At 41.5% G+C, this 18,303-nt stretch overlaps 1 long non-coding RNA gene across 1 annotated transcript in view; it reads left to right on the top strand.

The window, feature by feature from the left end:
• Positions 1 to 6,992: 6,992 nt before the first annotated feature.
• LOC140000676 (uncharacterized) overlaps positions 6,993 to 18,303 on the top strand; it is a 26,517-nt gene continuing 15,206 nt past the window's right edge. The window contains exon 1 of the long non-coding RNA XR_011805800.1: positions 6,993 to 7,147. This is a non-coding gene — a long non-coding RNA (uncharacterized lncRNA). The remainder of the gene's footprint in view (positions 7,148 to 18,303) is intronic.

The raw sequence follows: 18,303 nt of genomic DNA, 5'->3' as shown, positions 1-18,303 counted from the left end.
ATAACTAATTTTCAACACAGGATATTGGAAACGATTTTCCCTAAACTATTTGTTTTTAAATGGAGGGACCAAATTGCAGATTTTCACAGGAACTGAGACTTTCAATTCTAGCAGAGGGTTTTTCAGTGTTGATAGATAGATAATATTAACAGTCAAAATCAAAGCCAATTTTGTGTTTAGTTTACTGCACTAAAGAGAAGAAGGACTTTTAATAAGAAATAATTTTAATAGACTTTTCAGGTGAGATTCCACTCCTATTGATGTAAATTCATCATAAAGCAATGAAAGCAATGGCATTTTTTGAATTTATAGCAGCATCCAAGGAATCAATATGTGACCCAAAGAGTTTTACTGCTGCTCTTTGAAAAAGACTAACTACGAATTTAAAACTAGATCAAAAATCCCATTGACTATGTCTTCTAACCCAATTAAGTTAGTCCACCTCCACAATCTAAATTCTGTACCTTGAATTCTAGAGAAGTTTTATAATTTTGGTTTGATATCTGTGGCTTAACCTCATCTCTCATTTTAAATACAGACTGCGTAACAATCTCTCGTTTTGCCATAGAAAGTGGGCTCATTACTAAATCTGCTCACCATCTACTCACTTATTTACAACAGCACACTGCTCCCTAGCTGCCTTCTCCAGTAACAGTCAACTCAGGTACAGACAGATATAACCAATATTGCAGTGAGATGCATAAATTGAGCATTATCTTTTGCTGTCTTCGGTAAAATACGTTTCAGAATCAAATGGAAGGGACTTTTCTGACTGCCTTTCCTGTCCTGCAATGGGATTACCCCAGTGAGGGTTTTCATTTCCTAATACTTAGTCATTGTGTCACTAAGACATCATCAGTGTAAATAAAATGAAACAAAATCCTTCAAATACTTGAAAAAAAAATCCCATATAAAATTCCAATGACTTCATTCCACCATTTGGTATACCAATAACAGCCATGTTAAGTGGATTTTTTCATATCTATAGGTGAATAGGAAGGTAAACATATAGATAAGTTGATAGACAGGTAAATATATATATATATATATATTAATTCAGCATTTTTATTTTGTATCAAATCAGCTGGGCATTGTCTGCATTTAACAGTTTAATGCAGCTTGTCGTCATTCATGTAGGCAAATTAATGTAAATGAAAATAAATCACATATTACACCCAGTAGAAAGAGCACCTCAGATGTAATTCATTAGTCCAAGGAAAGTACAATGTTAGTAGTGTTCAAATCTCATAAAAACTTTGGAGAGGAGAAATGAGCTTTCCCCTCTGTTGCCTCCCAACTGGTGTCCATTGAATATATTTGGAGTAGGACACCATTACCTTAGAGAGTTCCAGAAGAAAATATTTTAAGAAACTACACGCTACTTTGTAATATTCAAGGCATCATTTTCCATTAGCTTTCAGTCAGGCCCTGCACATCTTTCCTTTCTCTGCTGCTTTAGCTTGCTGAAAAGCTGATGGTAGTACAGGGGAGGGTAACTGCCATTGTTCACTAGAGGAGAATATGAAGTTTTCTAACCTTGAAATTGGGATGCAACTAAAATGGACCTTACTTTTACTTTCTCTCTTTTTTAAAACGCATTGTGCTCTCCCATCTAAAAGGACAAGTTCAATTTCCCTTCAATTCAGCACTGCTAGTATGGCCCTGAGCAGAATTAATAAATCCACCTCTAATTTATTAACGTCTTTCACAGTTCTCCATTCAACCAGCTTGTATGGCACACTTTTAAAAAATGATTCTGTCATCTGGAATGAGAGGATACAAATAATGGACAAAACAGGATCAGAGTGACTGCATTTAATGACTGAACTCCCAAGAAGCTTTATGGCAGGCATCATAAATACCCTCATGTTTCACCACAGCTGAAATAAACCACTGACTCGCATGTGACAGCTGATCCTCACCTTAATTAGCAACACCTTTAAATCAGAAAAGCTTCATCAAATGAGGGGTCTGCACCTCATTGGATTAAAATGTATAGCTCTTGAGAGAAATCCACGGATCACTATGAACTCCAATCTTTTACAGTGGTCAGAAGAGGGTCAGAAGTGCAAACTATATCCTTTTACTATCTAATTTTGCATGACAGTCTATTATTGAGACTATTCCCAAGCCACACCTTTTTGTCACTTTGCACCAGTCATGGTCTTCTCCTTGAAATTAGTCACTTGTGCATGTAAGAGTTTGGTCTCCAGTTTATTCAGCTATTACATTGCCAAGAAGAAAGAGAGCTCAGGATGGAGTGAATGAAAAGTTAAAATAAATATTAGTAAAATACCATGACATATGATATTCATCCAGGATCAGATATTTTTTCCCATACAGTTTCATTCCCATTTACTGAGAGATTCAGTAGTGAGAACATAAAATCCAAAGTCACTTTTTACATACAGATTGTCCACTCAATCAGTCTACTTAAAAAAATAAATAAATAAATAAATTAAATCAATACATAAGAAAATTGTAGCGGTGCCCACTGTGACTCTGCAACCAAAGTATATTGAAAACAGATCTCAGTGTTCAATTGGCTTTCAAAAGAATAATATAGATCCATCAGTCCTGCAATAAAAGCAGGGCATAAGTGTTAAATAGTGAACTTTTAAGTTTTCTTCTTAAATAACAAGATGAAATTACAAAATGAAACGACAGCTACATCATGCCATTTGCTTATGCTATCTAGAGTGAAAGTTAAAATCGTCTTTAACTTTGGGCTGTCTCTGAAAATTCTAGTTAAAGTAAATAAAAGCCTTTTGCATTTTGTTAAAAACAGATACTGTTTGAACCTGTTCATTAAAGTGATTTACATGTATATACGCTTGATCTTTATTTATCCTGGAAATTTCAGGATTAAATATATATATCACTTTTTATCACTTTTTTTTTTTTTTTTTTTCTGTTAAAAGATTACTCATCAGTTCTGAAAGAACTTCTCCTATTAGGATTTTTATAGTTCTTTACACTATTACGATTCAGGAAGTTTTGCTGTAGATGATTTCTTTTAATTAAAAAAAAAAAAAAAAATCAAGATCCAATCATGCTTTTCTTTTCCTATGCAAGTAATGGATGGTACTATCCAAAATCACAGAATCACAGCAGGACTGAGGTTGGAGACACCTCTGGAGATCATCCAGTCCAAACCCGCCATCTCAGAGCAGCGTCAGCTACAGCACATCACCCAAGATCATGTGCAGTTGGGTTTTGAATACTTCCAGGAGTAGAGAATCCACAGCCTCTCTGAGAAACCCACTCCAGTATTTGAACACTCTCATAGTGAGAAAGTTTTGAGTTTAAATGGATTTTCCTGTATTTCAGTCTTGACATCACAATATACATCTTGCTTAAAGAGTATTCAGGAGAAAAAATACATATATATTGAGGAACCTCTAAATTTCAAACATCTCCTGAGGTTCAGATCAAGAAGAGAATTAAAGAAACTTAGGTCCTGCAACAGAGTGCTTGGATTTAGTTCAGCATTCTTTATAGAGAAAAACTAGGGAATTATTTTGGAAGTTGATGCCATTGTCCTCTAGGGTTTAGAAGACAGAGAGCAGAAAATTAAGATACAGTGCTTTGACTTCAACCCTTGTCTTCTCTCTTTCTGCATCATGCTCTCTCCTGCATCATCCCAAACAAGGTTTACAGGTTTATAAACCCAAATACTAATTTATACTATTCTATGCTGCATGCTCAGCTGTGCATATCAGACTATTAAGAAATTAATAGGGTCTCTGTATCTGTCATTACTAATTTTAAACAGGAACAAGGACATGCCAAGCCATAATATTGATGCATTTGAAAATATGTTAATTGTCCTTCTCATCATTCAGCCTACTTAGCTGCTTTCCAATACTACTTTCCTAAATACATACAAATCATGAGATTTCAACAAAATTTTAATATTTTAAAAACCATATCTGAGTTCCTTTGAAAACTGAATGCCAGTTTTCCCACTAATTGAAAAATAGGTCTTGTAAGGATATTTATAGAGGAATCAACAATTAGAGATAGAAGTAAAGGTACATTTGGTACACATTATCAGCTGCTTTTCAGCTTCAATTACTAATGAAAATTAGCTATCTGAGATCAGCAGAAGTGCTAACTAGCTTTCAGTATCAGTAGTTCTCATCCTGGGTCCAGAAGAGCTGCAAACAGCTCGGTCACACTTCTGCTGCGAAATGTCTGGGGTAGATGTGAAATGGGAGGTAAGCAAAGGACTATTTTTCTCCCCAGTAAACCTGAGTAATTTCTGCTCATGCTAATATAGTCATGCCTGTGCAATAATAACTGTGTATTCCCCTCAGACTGCAAACAGACAGACAGTCTTACTGCATATCAGTGTGTATAAGGAAGCACAATGAATATTCACAGTGATTTAATGCATCATTTTCTCTATGGAAACCTGCAATGCCAAATGGTCCAACTCCATTTCAGCTTTAGGAGGGGCACTGAGTGGAATTTTGTAGAGGTGTGTGGAACAGTGACTCTTTTGACATTTAGATGTCAAGTTCCCTGTGCTGATATTTGATTTGTAGGCTGAAATATCTTTTGGGCTGCCTGAGATCTTACCTACAGAAAATATTTTTCTTGAAGAGAGATGGCAGCCCTTTAAGTAATAAATCAGGAAATGTCCCCCAGTAGTGAATGAAAGCAAAGGAGGAGCACAGGTGGGGGCTGGGGCAGGGGAAATCTCTTTAAAAGGAGTGATAATCATCACAGAGACTATTACTCCTTTGTCTCTTCTCAAAACTTCTGTACCATTCCGTTTTCTGACACTGGAGGAGGTGATTCATCCAAGCTGCATAGACAAACCTCATTTCCTAGCATACAAAACCACACTAATTTTTTGCATATTCATATACATAATACTCCAGAAATTCTAGAAATTATCCATGACCTAAGTTTTTGGTCTGTTATTTTCAGAGAAACTTAAGGGGATCTGTCACTCAGGCCCCAGCAAATTTCATGGAAGTTCAACCTCAGGGCAAGATAGCCAGAGTTAATGAACTGATACCTGCAGAAAGGCAGCATTTTCAGAGGCACTTCCAAACCCAGCTGGCCAGTGCTTGTTGCTTGTATCTGAAAAACTGCAGTATGATTATGTTGATTACTAGTTGCTGTGCTTTGGATTCCAAAAGATAATAGTCCAGAGATTCTCCCTTGATTCACCTTCCATCCATTAGGCAAAATATCAAATCCAAGTCAAAGCTCCTCAACTGTTAGAGAGCAAAATACTTCCCTCCTCTCCCCCATCTGAATGTAGGCATGAAGGTAACCCTTGACAGGGTTGCTGAGACAGTCCCTGGACCACCTTTCTAAAGACATGGCACGCTGACAGATATGTTCTCCATAAAGCCTTGTCTCCAGTGAAAAAGTGAAAGATTTGCCATTTGTCAGGACTTCACGGACTTAATTTTGATAGCTTCTTGCAAACACATTTATTGTTCTGGCTGCTATGTTCTTTAGTCAGTTTTTGTGCAGCAATAGCACATACTCATGGCAAAGAACAGCACTGGTGTTATACTGGCTCCACCAAAACTGATTCAGCTACCATCCAGGCCAGCTGCAATGCCATAATGAAGGCTGATGTATGGAAGACAAAGTCATTGCAGCAGAACACTGCAGACTGAAGGAGCTGAATAGAGCCATGAAATGGGAATCACAAGCACTGAGAGCTGGAAGACAAAAGAACAGGTCGTATCTCATCTCTCTCTGTGCCACACATCTTGCTAATATGAAGAACTCATGACAAATCATCCCTCATTTATTTTCTTTGTACACAGTGAATGCCAAATGTGTTTGGTTGCTGACCTCCAGCAGTAATGAAGCCATACAAAAACACACACTAAGAAAGAAAACAATGGCAGGAGCACTTTCACTCTCCTTTTTCTAGATTTAAGAACTCTTTCTTATTTTAAAAAGAGGAAAATATATATATAGATCCCTGTGTGTATGTTTCATAAAGTTTTAAAGTGTGACAGGAAGCAAGACTTGCATTTTAACATTTTTTACTTGTTCTGCTCCTGGTTTGCTGTAACAATTTAGTCATGCCTTCCATGTCTTTATTTTCTTTCTTCCTTGGATGCTGCATGCATTTAGCTATAGTAAAAAGCTTTCTGGTGCTACAGTAAGCTGAAGGTACTGTGGCATAAAAATAAATAAATAAGAAGACAAAAAGACTTGGGTAACAACTAGTTCAAGAGTAAGCAGGCAGCTCCAAATATACTGTGGAGACACACAGTGTTTCAATTTGCAACACACAAAGTCCAAATGCAAGCTCAGTAATTAGGAGCTAATGAGCTCTCCACACCCAAGATATTAGGTAAGGGGTATGTTTTCCAGGAACAACATCACTTGGGACACCATATCAAAAGGAAGTAATTATAGCAGCTCCTCAACACTTGCTTGCATTCACCAAGATGTGCAAGGAAGAGCTTGCAACAATATGCCTCACAATCAGCAGCCCTATCAAGAACAGAAGAGTTTGTCCAAATGAGAGGAGAATATGCCATAAAGAGGTCAGGGAAATGGCTAGAGAGAAGGAGAGAGGAACACTCTACTAACATAATTTTTGGGTAATAATACAGCACCTGCATTAACAACCAAGCCTTGCTATTGATATGGATTTAGAAGTAACTAGAGAATGGGTGATGTCCCACCTACACAGAGCAGCAGTTCTACAGGGCCAGTTCACCCCAGAGGAGATAAGACCCCTGTTGCATTTGGAAGCATGCATGCATGAAGTCTTCCATGTCCCAGTGACCCAGGGGCTGCCAGACACACACACACAAAGAACTTCATATTTCCCCAATTTTCCAGTAACCAGGAGAGACACTGAAGCCCCAGCAGCAGCTGCAGAGCAGAGGACGCAGGCTGCTGCACAACTGCACACCCTGCAGAAGAAGAGCTGCTCGATGCAGTTCACTGCAACGTCCGCGGGGAGTGGGGCTCGCTCCTCTGACGCAGCTCGTCATTGCTTGCTCACTGCGGGAGGAAGGAGGATATAAGCTAGTGCTTTTTCACTTAAACAGGCACAGTAACAGAAGAGTTAAAATAAGAAAGCCTGAATGTTTAATCTGCCAGAAACATATGAGAAGAGCAATCAAATCTGGGATAAGTAGCTCCGAATGAGGTATGCTTGATTGCTTTAGGCCATGCTGTTTGTCAGTCTTTTAAAATTCAAGTCATTACCAGATGCTGATCTGCTATAATATTGTGATATTTTATCTGATTACACTTATCTGATTGTGCTGTATCTGCTATTTGCCTTCCTATTTTTCCATATATATTAAATGCAGGTGGTTTTATTATCCAGAGAGCTAGAAAGTGTTGACTGCTCTGAATATAAATGGGGATATTATATCATTACCTTGCTCTGAAAGCAGAGCAATTCAGTGTGTAAATCATATGCAAGGTACCTAGTGGAGACACAATAAACCATAATGTCTTGAGAGAGAAAGCAATGAGGAAGGGTTAAGGAGATAAAAATTTAAGGCATTGTTAAAGAAGGATAATCTTCGTAATCCTATTTAGTTCTTGCAAACCACCATTTGTTGATAGTATAACCTTTATATTCAAAACTTTTTTTAAGTTCATTAAGTATCTCTTGGTGAAGTTATTGCCACATGGAACATTATCAATAATGGAACTGAATAAAATACAAGATCACCAGCCAACCAAGCGTTTTAGCAGCTTTCTAAAGGATGCAGAAGGGGCATGCACATTTCTCAAAAGCTCTGCAGACCCCTCCTCTTCCCACCACAGTGCTTACTCTGGGTACAAGGCTTCAGGGCTACCTGAAGAAAAATGCAGAATTCACTTACAGCAGGTCAGGGTGGCAGGGTAAAGGGACTGCACAGGCAATCTGGCTCCACCAGAGGCAGAAGTAGCAAAGTACTCTTCTCTTTGTAAAATTCACCTTCAGAAAGCAGGAACAAAGAAGGCTGTGAGATGGAGAAAGAAGCTAGACATAGCTCATAGCTCTCAGTGCCAGGATAAGAGCCAGAGGGATAAACCACCACCTATCCCAAATACTGATTTATCTATGTCTATATGACACTATCCCAAATACTGATTTATCTGCCCATATTATTTTCAGCATAGTGATATTAATAAACAAGTCTGAGCATCAAAGGAATGAACAGTCAATTTGCTGGAATAAATGTGATTTTCTTATGAACAGCACCAAATATGTTGTTCTTGCAATTTCTGTGCCTGGAGCCACTTGACACAAGGAAATTCTTGTTTTGTGTTCATATTCCAAAAGCAAGCCTTTCTATCTATGGAGAAAAGTTTGAAGATGTTAGCCCAAAGTTAAAAGAACAGAAAGCAGATGAAAAGAACCCCATGTGTAAAACACATATTTTTTTAAAATCTTATAGTGTCTTTTTTTTTTTTTTTTTTTTTTTTTTTAATACCTGTAATGGTTTTACATAGCAAGGGTTTTGTAGCTGGGTGCTGCAGGGGTAGTCTCTGTGAGCAGAGCCCAGCAGCTGCCCCATGTCAGAGCAGAACCAGCTCCAGCTGCTCCAAAAGGGACCTGCAGCTGGCCAGAGCTGAGCCATGAGCAATGCTGGTTTGGCCTCTTATTAAAAAAAAAAAAATCTCTCAAGGTATCCAGGGCAGTGGGCAAGTCCATGGGGATGGGGAAGGGCAGGGCCAGGATGGGTAGTCAGCCTGTGGGTGGGGGTCAGGAGCAGGTGATGGGACCCAGAGTCAGACACAGCCCCAGTACCAGAGTTTGAAATTACTGGATTTGAAGAAACATCATTAGAAGCAAAACTGCTTGTGCTGCTTTTGTCTTTCTCTCGTATTTGTTTATATGCTAATTACTGTAATATGTCTGCTAAAGATACAGCTTTGTTTTGACTGTTGGTGTTTCCGGAACATCACTCTGAAGAGCGCCTGCAAAGCCACTCCATGTGCAAAAACAGCCACAGAATGCGAAGCCCTTACCAAGCAGGCAGGCTCCCAGCCAGGCTGCTCATGAGTTTGTCAGCTACAAGCTGAGAACTGCCTAAGCCTGGTGTCCCGGTGCCGGTGCCAGGTCCATGCCACTCCAAGCATCCATGTCTCACCAGAACCGCTCTGTACTGGGGGTGCCATGGCCTCCAGGCCCCTGAGCCCTGGTGATGGCAAATGCCTGCTCATCTCTCTGTTTTCCTCTTCTCTTGGCCTGTTAATTCTATGTCCAGGACTATTGCTGTCCAAAAACCTGTGAGGTTTCACCAAAAGTGACTTTGTGGCTTTATTGCTCAGGTCACCTTAGTAAGGAATAATTTCAAGAGCATTAGCCATAATTTAGCAACTTGGTCTGTTAAGGAAACATCAAACAATACATCAAACAATAAATAAATAAATGGAAAACTGGCTAACAGTTCCTCTGTTGAAAGCTTTCATCTGGTAACTGGGATTATACGGTAAATATTTGTTAGCATGGGGGCTGCAGGGGTGATCTCTGTGAGCAGAGCTCAGCAGCTGCCCCATGTCAGAGCAGAGCCAGCTCCAGCTGCTCCAAAAGGGACCCACCGCTGGCCAGAGCCAAGCCATGAGCCTGGGTGGGCCTCTGGGAGAGCGGAGTTAAGGGAAGGAAAGAAGTGCTGGGCAACAGCATCTGGGAGAGAGGGGTGAGAGACAGCCCTGCAGCCCCCACGGGCAGTGCAGCAGGAGGGCAGGAGGTGCTGCAGGCAGGCAGCAGCAGTTCCCCTGCGGGCTGTGCAGGGAGAGGCCCCTGGTGGAGCAGGCTGTCCCCCTGCAGCCCATGGGTCCCCCATGGAGCAGATCTCCACGCTGCAGCCCCCCCCATGGGTGGAGGAGCCCCCGGTGGAGCAGGTGGATGTGGCCTGGAGGAGGCTGCGGCCCATGGAGAGCCCCCGCAGGAGCAGGCCCCAGGCCGGAGCTGCAGCCTGGTAAAATAATTGTTGAGTGATCTCCCCATCCTTATCTCAACCCTTGAGCCCTTTCCCATTGTATTTGCCTTCCCCCCCACACTCCCACCCCATTCATCTGAGGAGGGGGAACAGCGTGTGGAGTTCAGCTTTCCATCAGAGTGAAAACACCAGACAAGCTTCAAGTGCATGTTCCACGTTAATAGTGCTTACGGATGTCAGGACACAGTGTTACAGGCTTTTTCTGAAGAAAAAGCTGAAGGAGTTCCTTACCAAAATGTCTGTTCTTATTCTTTGCCCTGTGCTGCCCCTCAGATATGCTGACACAACTGTTCGGTCAGACTGTACAGCAAGCAGCACTAGGTTAATGGCAACCCTGCCAAAGGGAAAATCTGGTATACTCTCAAAGTCCGCTTACCTCACTGACCAGTTTAACACATGGGGACACTTTAGGACAACAGCAGAATCTCAGCCACTGCAGCACCCATGCTTTGTGGAACTACCCAGGCTACGTGGAGCACTACTGCAGGAACATAGTGACCTAGGGCCTATTCCCAAGGAGAAATTCATCTTCTCAGAAGGGCTTTGGCACTGTTCTGATCTTTCATTAACTCTTAAAGAGTTAGGCGTGAATTTGTGTGGTATAAAACTATTACTAAAGAAATACATCATGCTTTGACCATCTCCTATCAAACATACACGAGCAAACTTTGTTCCTATCCTTACACTGAATTTTTCCACTCACAACCTGAGAAACTCACGTGTCCACCAAGGTGTTTGTAATACCCTATTCTTCTCTCTCACCTCGCTATTACAGTTGTATAGAGACTCACTTTTAAGCAGACAAGGGAAAATTTTCACCATGAAGTTCCAGCAGTAGTTTTGTCCCCAGCCCCATTATGCAACATCCACCCACGCTTTGATCAAAAGACAATGATTCAGAAATACTTCAGAGAACCCTTTTTTCTGAAGAGCCTTTAGCTCAGGCACTTCATTCTTTTGTCTTTTCTCAGTCTGTTTAGTCTTTGCATACACGGTATTTTATCATGGAATAATTTTGTTGAAGAAAAATATTGTTGACAATCACTGACTTTATCAATACTTGCCACAATTTATCTGTCACTCCTCTTTCAAAAATTCCCATCCTGAGACCTCATCAATCCAGACTCCTCTATTGTTTTCTAGTTATTCCTTTCCCAAGGAGGCCTTTGTTATCTCCATCTGCTGGCAAAAGTAAGAAACAGAGGCTTATTATTTATGCACATGAGAACATGCTTGTACATACAAGCACACACAGGAAACAGTCATAGGGTGCTTTCAATTCTCTGTATTCACCTGTAAACACCCTATTACTCTTGGCAAAACTTTCACAGCAAGTTAACAGTTTGCCACATTTTTTAGTTACAGAAACTTACAATCCTGCAATAACAGCAGGCCTAAAATTTGACAGAAGAAACCACCCCTCAGTCAAATTCTGCAGAGTGACTAGCATACAAATGTAGATAGTCTAGTAAATTATTTAGAGAGCTGCTCCTCATTCTTTGCAGATGGATCCTGCAAATTGTATCCAGACATGACAGCAGTGCATTCATTAGCAGTGTTAGCAAAATAAATATTTTCAATAACAAAAATACATCAAATGAAAAAGAAATATTGAGGCAGAATGTCATATGGTATAAACAGGCACAACATTGTTCAGGCAAATTTTCTAGTTTTATTTTATAATATATAAATACAAGGTAACTTGCAAATCTACTTCTTAAGCATACATAATGGAGAGTGATATGCTAGTCGTTTAGAAATATTTCATCTCCTGTGGAATAACAGAGTATGCTACAGGGAGGGTGACAAAACACAAAAACTCTGCTGTGGAGCATTGCAGTTCTTCAAAAAGAAGGGTGCTGAGCTGCTGTAAACACACTCCTTCACTTTTCTAATCTTTAGTAATAGTAACAAAGAATAGTGAAAAGATTTTTAATGTCATTCATTGCTTACACACTTCATGATCAGTTTTTCCCTTAGCTTGGAACAGTGCACCCTTTGGTTACTGAGGCACTTGTTTTCAACCTTGTCAAGTCAAATATCTATTGCACGCTACCTTTCTGGAGTTTAAGAAAAGCTCTATTGCCCTAAAAAGTTATGAAGATATATTTTTCCTAATGTAGTTGCATATTGGATTTTCTTAGTTTTGTTTTAAGGACAATATTATGTCAAAACTCCAAGAAAATGCATTATGATCCCCATTGGATTTAATAACCCAGGTCAACAAATTCTCTGTATAAAATAATATAAAATAATATAACCTTCCTCTTTCTTTTTGTAATATATATAAAGCACCTGTTCAATACTTTTTTCCGCACAGACCAAAAAGCATGTTAACAACCTCTAGTTGCTGCCAGTAAAATACACGCTGGCTGTGAACAACACAAATCCTTTCTGTTCTCATTAACTGAGGAAAAGATTGGACTCATTAAAACTAGGCTGTGCTTCACAACCCAAGAAAGAAGAGAGAAAGGGTCTGAAAGGGACAGGGTCAGGAAAAGTGGCAGGTAAGGTGGTTATTTGTAGTTGTTTTCCTCCACATGAGCCTCAGGATTACCCCAAGAACTGTCAGTACTGCCAAAGACAAAAGAGAAACTTCTAGTTATTTGGGAAGGTACATTGGGCAGACCAAAAGAAGAAAACACTGCTAGCAGAAGCCTTCATAGAGAGATGAAGACGTAACCTAAAACCAAAGAGATGGGTGCAAGGAGATAAAGAAGTGCAGGAAAAGTAAAAAAGAAAAACTAATTTGAACTTGAGGGTGGAGACATCCACCCTGTGAAGATGCATGAACTCTGTCCTTAAGAAAACCCCATTAGTATTTCCTGTAACTGTTGTAGCCCTGGAGGCAAGTCTGTAGGACCAAAATCAATGCGCTGGCCTGAGAAGCTTTATAGATCGTCAGTTTGCCCAAAAAAGAGAACCATTTTTCTCCCATAGATGCAAAAGAGATACGTCCAAATGGGCAAAATGATGCCCATTTTGTTGGGAAAATAAAAAGTAAGATTGGGACTGTAGGCATAACCGAGAGTAGCAGCTGAAAAAGCTAGTCTCTCTAATATTCAGCATCACATGCCCAACCAGCCTTGTGGATCAGTCTCCAAATCTGTGTGCCTCAGTTGTTCACCTCAGTAACCTGCTCCAAAAGGCAGTTCTTTAAGATTCTTGTTCATTCTAAATGAAGAGGCTGAAATGAGAAAGAAGGAAGCTTTTCATCATAAATCGAGTTGATACACGGGCAAAGCAGAAGTAAAAACCTTTGTATTTCACTGCGCCCAAAAGTAAATTCAAAGCACTAATTAAAAGTGCTGGGAATCCCACATCCAAAATAACGGTAATTCAGAATGTGGGAAACAGCTGCAGCACATGCCTTAGTAGTAAAACCTACAAATTATAAAGGAATGGAGAAAGATGTCCAGACAGAAGGACCATGTCTGACAGGAGGAAGGAGTCAAAGAGACGCCCATGCAGTTCAGGTAGGGGGCAATGCGCAGCCCTGCCCAAGACAGGCAGGGTCCCAGGAGCGATGCCAGTGGGGAGAAGGCCTGGGGAGAAGGCTGCGGGTCTTGTGCAGTGAGTGAGCAGGGCCAGAGAGGCTGGAGAGAAGGGAAAGCTTTTTCTACATGTGGGGAGTAGGGCACAAGGAGGTGGTGTCATCTCCCTGCTTGGAGGATCTCCAGCCCCCATGGGATAAAGACCTGACCCCATGGATGAGACTGCTCTGGGCAGGGATCAAACTGGAGATCTCCTGAGGTCCTTCCTGGCCTGAGGTATGAAGATCCAATGTTCATAAGTCAAGGAGGCAAGTGGATGCACTGGTCACAGTCCTTAAGTACAGAATCACAGAATCATCTAGGTTGGAAGAGACCTCCAAGATCACCTAGTCCAACCTCTGACCTAACACTAACCAGGCCTCCACTAAACTATAGTACCACTGTGGAAGCACAAAACTGATAATTCTTCAGTCTACTGAGAGAAGTTATGAAAGGATCCAGTGGCAGAGAAAAAGAAAGTCTCAGACAGAAAGAAAAAAAAAAAAAAAAAAAAAAGAAGAAGAAGAAAAAAAAAAAAGGTCATTTTGCAGATTGAACAGATTGAACATAAGTATTTAATTTGTTAAAATCCTGTAAGCAGGTTCGATCTAGATGGCATTTGTTTTTTTTATCTGGGAACATCAAGCACTAAATAACTTTTTGTTTGTTTGTTTGTTTGTTTGTTTGTTTCAAAAGGAATGAAAATAGGATAAAATTTCTTCTGACCAAAAAAATGAAAGATGGATATTGGTCTTTGAATAAGATGTAAAAATAGAGAGTAGGAAGAAAGCCTATGGAGCAAAAGAAACCTAAGTCAAAAGGAAACAAATGTATGGAGGTTGCAAATAAAAGTTGACATGATACTAAAGATTTAAAGACAGAGAGATTGCATTAACGCAGTTCTTTCTGGTTTCCTTCCAATAGCTCTGCAGAGTTAATGAAAACACAGATCATCAGCAAATCAGGCCTTGGGTCTATAGTTTTGCAGCACATAACAAGAAATAAATTTATGCTGTTCAGAAACCATCTTCTGTCTTGGGAAGGCATGCTGCCATTTCGACTGCAACTGGCCAGTGCCATTACAGGAGTGCAATTTGTGTTTGTTGCCAACGCATTGCTGCTTCATATCTGACTGGGTACACACACAGAGCAGCCCCTTATCGTGTCCCTGGCTTAAACCAACACTTTGCAGGGCAGAACTGCACTTCACAGCTCTGTGACAATTTGATAGAAACATGAATCGGAAGGTTAGATAAATGACAGAGTTAGATAACAGCGTTTGCACATTTAATGTTTAAGCATTTCTAAGTACTACAAACACAACAGAAGAGAGCAATAATTAGCTGAAAATATGGTAACAATGCCTTGAGGTATGAAGTACAGTCATTTCAGAAAAACAACATGATATATGAGGAATTTCAATTCATGCTGTTCTGGTGCTGCACTAGAATCACAGAATCATAGAATATCCTGAGTTGGAAGGGACCCATAAGGATCATCAAGTCCAATTCCTGGCACCACACAGGTCTACCAAAAATTCAGACCATTTGACTAAGTGCACAGTCCAAATGCTTTTTGAACTTCTGACAGGCTTGGTGCCGTGACTGTGTCCCTGGGGAGCCTGTTACAGTGTGTGACCACCTTCTCAGTGAAGAACCTCTTCCTGATATCCAGCTTGAAATTCCCCTGTCACAGCTTGACACCATTCCCTTGGGTCCTATCACTGGCCACTAAAGAGGATAGATTGGCACCTGCCCCACCACTCCCCCTCGTGAGGAAGCTGTAGGCAATGATGAGGTCTCCCCTCAGCCTCCTCTTCTCCAGGCTGAACAGGCCCAGTGCCCTCAGCTGCTTCTCATATGCCTTCCCCTCTAGGCTCTTCACTGTCTTCGTAGCCCTTCTGCGGAGAATCTCCAGCAGGGCGATCTTATCATTAAAGGAAATCAAGTTAGCCAAACAGGACCTACCCCTCATGAACCCATGTTGGCTGGGACCAATGACTGCATTATCCCACAGATGCCCTTTAGTGACTTCAAGGATTATCTTCTCCCTATTTTTACCAGGCACTGACGTGAGACTGACAGGCCTATAGTTGCCACGGTCTTCTTTCTTGCCCTTCTTGAAAATCAGTGCAACATTTGCCAGCTTCCAGTCAACTATGACCTCTCCAGATGTCCAAGACCATTGAAAAATAATTGAGAGAGGTCCTGCAATGACGTCGTCCAGCAATCTAAGCACCCTGGGATGAGTCCCATCCAGATCCATGGACTTGTATGGATCCAGGTGGAGCAGCAAATCCCGCACATGTTCCAGGTCGGTTTACCACCGTCATAGTCCTCTGGCTCAGGGCACCTGGAGTCCTGAAGCCCATCATCAGTGTTGAAGATGAAAGCAAAGAAGGCATTAAACATCTCTGCTTTGCCAAAGTCCTTGTCTGTGAGGTGACCTTCCCCATCAAGTAGTGGACCTATGTTTTCTCTGGTCCTCCTTTTTCTTTTCACATATTTAAAAAATCTCTTTTTATTATGTCCTACAGACCTGGCCAGCTTCAACTCTAATTGGACTTTGTCTGCACGAATTTTCTCCCCTCTCTTTTTTTTTTTTTTTTTTTTCAGCAGATTTAATGTTCACTTTAGTAACGTGAACACTTCATTCATCCTGAACACTTCAGGAGGTCAGAGGTGGGAAAGGTTAATTGCTGTGATTTCAGGAGAAAAGTAATCATGACTGCCTTTTGCAAGGAGTTTGACCTCTCCCTGCAGGAGATGCAGAAACCATTCTGCCACAGTTGTAGATCCCAGAGCACCCAGCAGAGCGTGCTGGTCAGTTTTTGGGGGTTTAGGCACCTCATGCATCCTCTTTCTGGAGCTGGCCTGGTACACACTATGCTGACTCAGAACCATACTATTCAAATAACAAATGAAGCTGACGTTCTGATTCCCCCACCCATTGTCTCAGGCAGTCAGAAGCTTTTCTCATAGGAAAGGATATTTTCCTGTCACCACAGCTACATTCGTTAGCAAGAGCATAAGCAACCAGTGTCTTTTCAGTTCCTGGTGGGCCATAGAATAAGCAGCCTCTTGGGGGCTGAATATTGAATCTCTCAAAGACTTCTGGATAAAGCAGTGGAAAAATGACCCTGTCTTTTAAAGCTGCAATGTATTCACAGAGACTACTCATTGACAACTGCAGACACTCCACTCCCTTTCCGAGCCCCACAACTGCCTCCATTATGTGCCTTATCCAAGTAGCTGCCGATCTCCAGTGCTGCACATCATCTCCGCCACCACAGAGCTGCCATTTTGTGTCTACCCAAGTCATGTGCTCCCAGCAGGGCAGGTGGTGAGCCACCAACTCCCAGCGCTGCCAGGGCCCTCGCCTCACTACCTGCAGTGCCCACTCGCATCCTCCTGGCACCTTGCAGCCCCCTGGGACAGTTGGGTGGGGAGGGCTGGGCAGCAGTGGCCACGGTGCCTTAGCCTCCCCTCGCAGAAGTTGATGCTAAGGGCAGCACCTGTCCTAACACCAAAGTATGGAAAATAAGTCGCAACCATCTTTCTTCATAGCATAGCCTATGTTGGATGTTGCTGTATTTATATTGGAGGTGTTAGCATGGTGGAGAGAAGATCTCTGGCAGAGGAAACTGTAGAGTTATTCTGATGGCAAAGAATCACAGAATACCCCAAGTTGGAAGGGACCCACAAGGATTGTTAAGTTCAACTCCTGGCTTCACAAAGAACCACCCAAAAATAAAGCTATATGTCTGAGAGCACTGTCCAAATGCTTCTTGAGCTCTGGGCAGGCCCGGTGCCGTGACCACTGCCCTGGGGAGCCTGTCCCAGTGCCCGACCACCCTCTGGGTGCAGAACCTTTCCCTAACCCCCAGCCTGACCCTGCCCTGTCCCAGCTCCATGCTCTTCCCTCGGGTCCTGTCGCTGTCCCCAGAAAGCAGAGCTCAGCACCTGCCCCCTTGTGGGGGAGCTACAGGCTGCCATGAGGTCTCCCCATGGCCTGCTCTGCTCTGAGCAAACAAAGGGACCTCAACTGCTCCTAATAGATCTTTCTTTCTAGATTCTTCACCATCTTTGTAGCCCTAAAGAATGAATTTCTCATAAGCATGGTGTCTGGTGCAAAAAACTCCGAGGATGCCTTCTGGGCATTTAAAATGTCTTTCATAACATTTATTCATCCAACTGGCAAGATTGGTTGTATCTTAAAAGGCTAGTACATTTAAGTTCCCTCCTTTTCGTTAATGGGTCTTGTTTCCTAAGAGCCATTTGGATTTCTAATGGGTATGAGGCTGAGCTGCAGGGGCAGCCATGGGAGAGGTCAGTTCCTAGCTTTGGAAATGGTCGGGGTAAGCAAAACCTTATGCAACAAGGCTCTGGACAAGGGCAACTTGTGGGACACCGCCATTTCCTCTGCAAATGTACTACCACAGCTGATCCAATTATCTTTGATGAAAAAGTCTTTTGACCAGATAGGCTCTTCAGACCCAAAATCCTGAAATGAATCCACTTAAAGAAATGGGCAGAATATCAGCGCAGACTGCAATAAATTCTTCAGTCTGAATAACATGTGCAAGTTACAGAAGCCCTATATAAATTTCACTCTGGCTCTATCCATTCAAAGCTGGTCTATTATTCTGCTATTGGACTGTGTGATGGAAAGTTCAGAAAAGCTGAGTTTTAGTTTTCCTGTTCAGTTTCTTGCTTGCCAGTCTCTGTGGCAGTGACCCCCATTTAAAGTTAGTAAAGTGCAAGATATATTAAGCTATTACGAAAACATTCTAAATGGTGCACTCAAAGGACTGACCAATTTATTTC

This window comes from Anas platyrhynchos, chromosome Z, assembly GCF_047663525.1.
Source record: "Anas platyrhynchos isolate ZD024472 breed Pekin duck chromosome Z, IASCAAS_PekinDuck_T2T, whole genome shotgun sequence".
NCBI lineage: Eukaryota > Metazoa > Chordata > Aves > Anseriformes > Anatidae > Anas > Anas platyrhynchos.
This window is presented reverse-complemented; position numbering and strand designations above follow the sequence as displayed.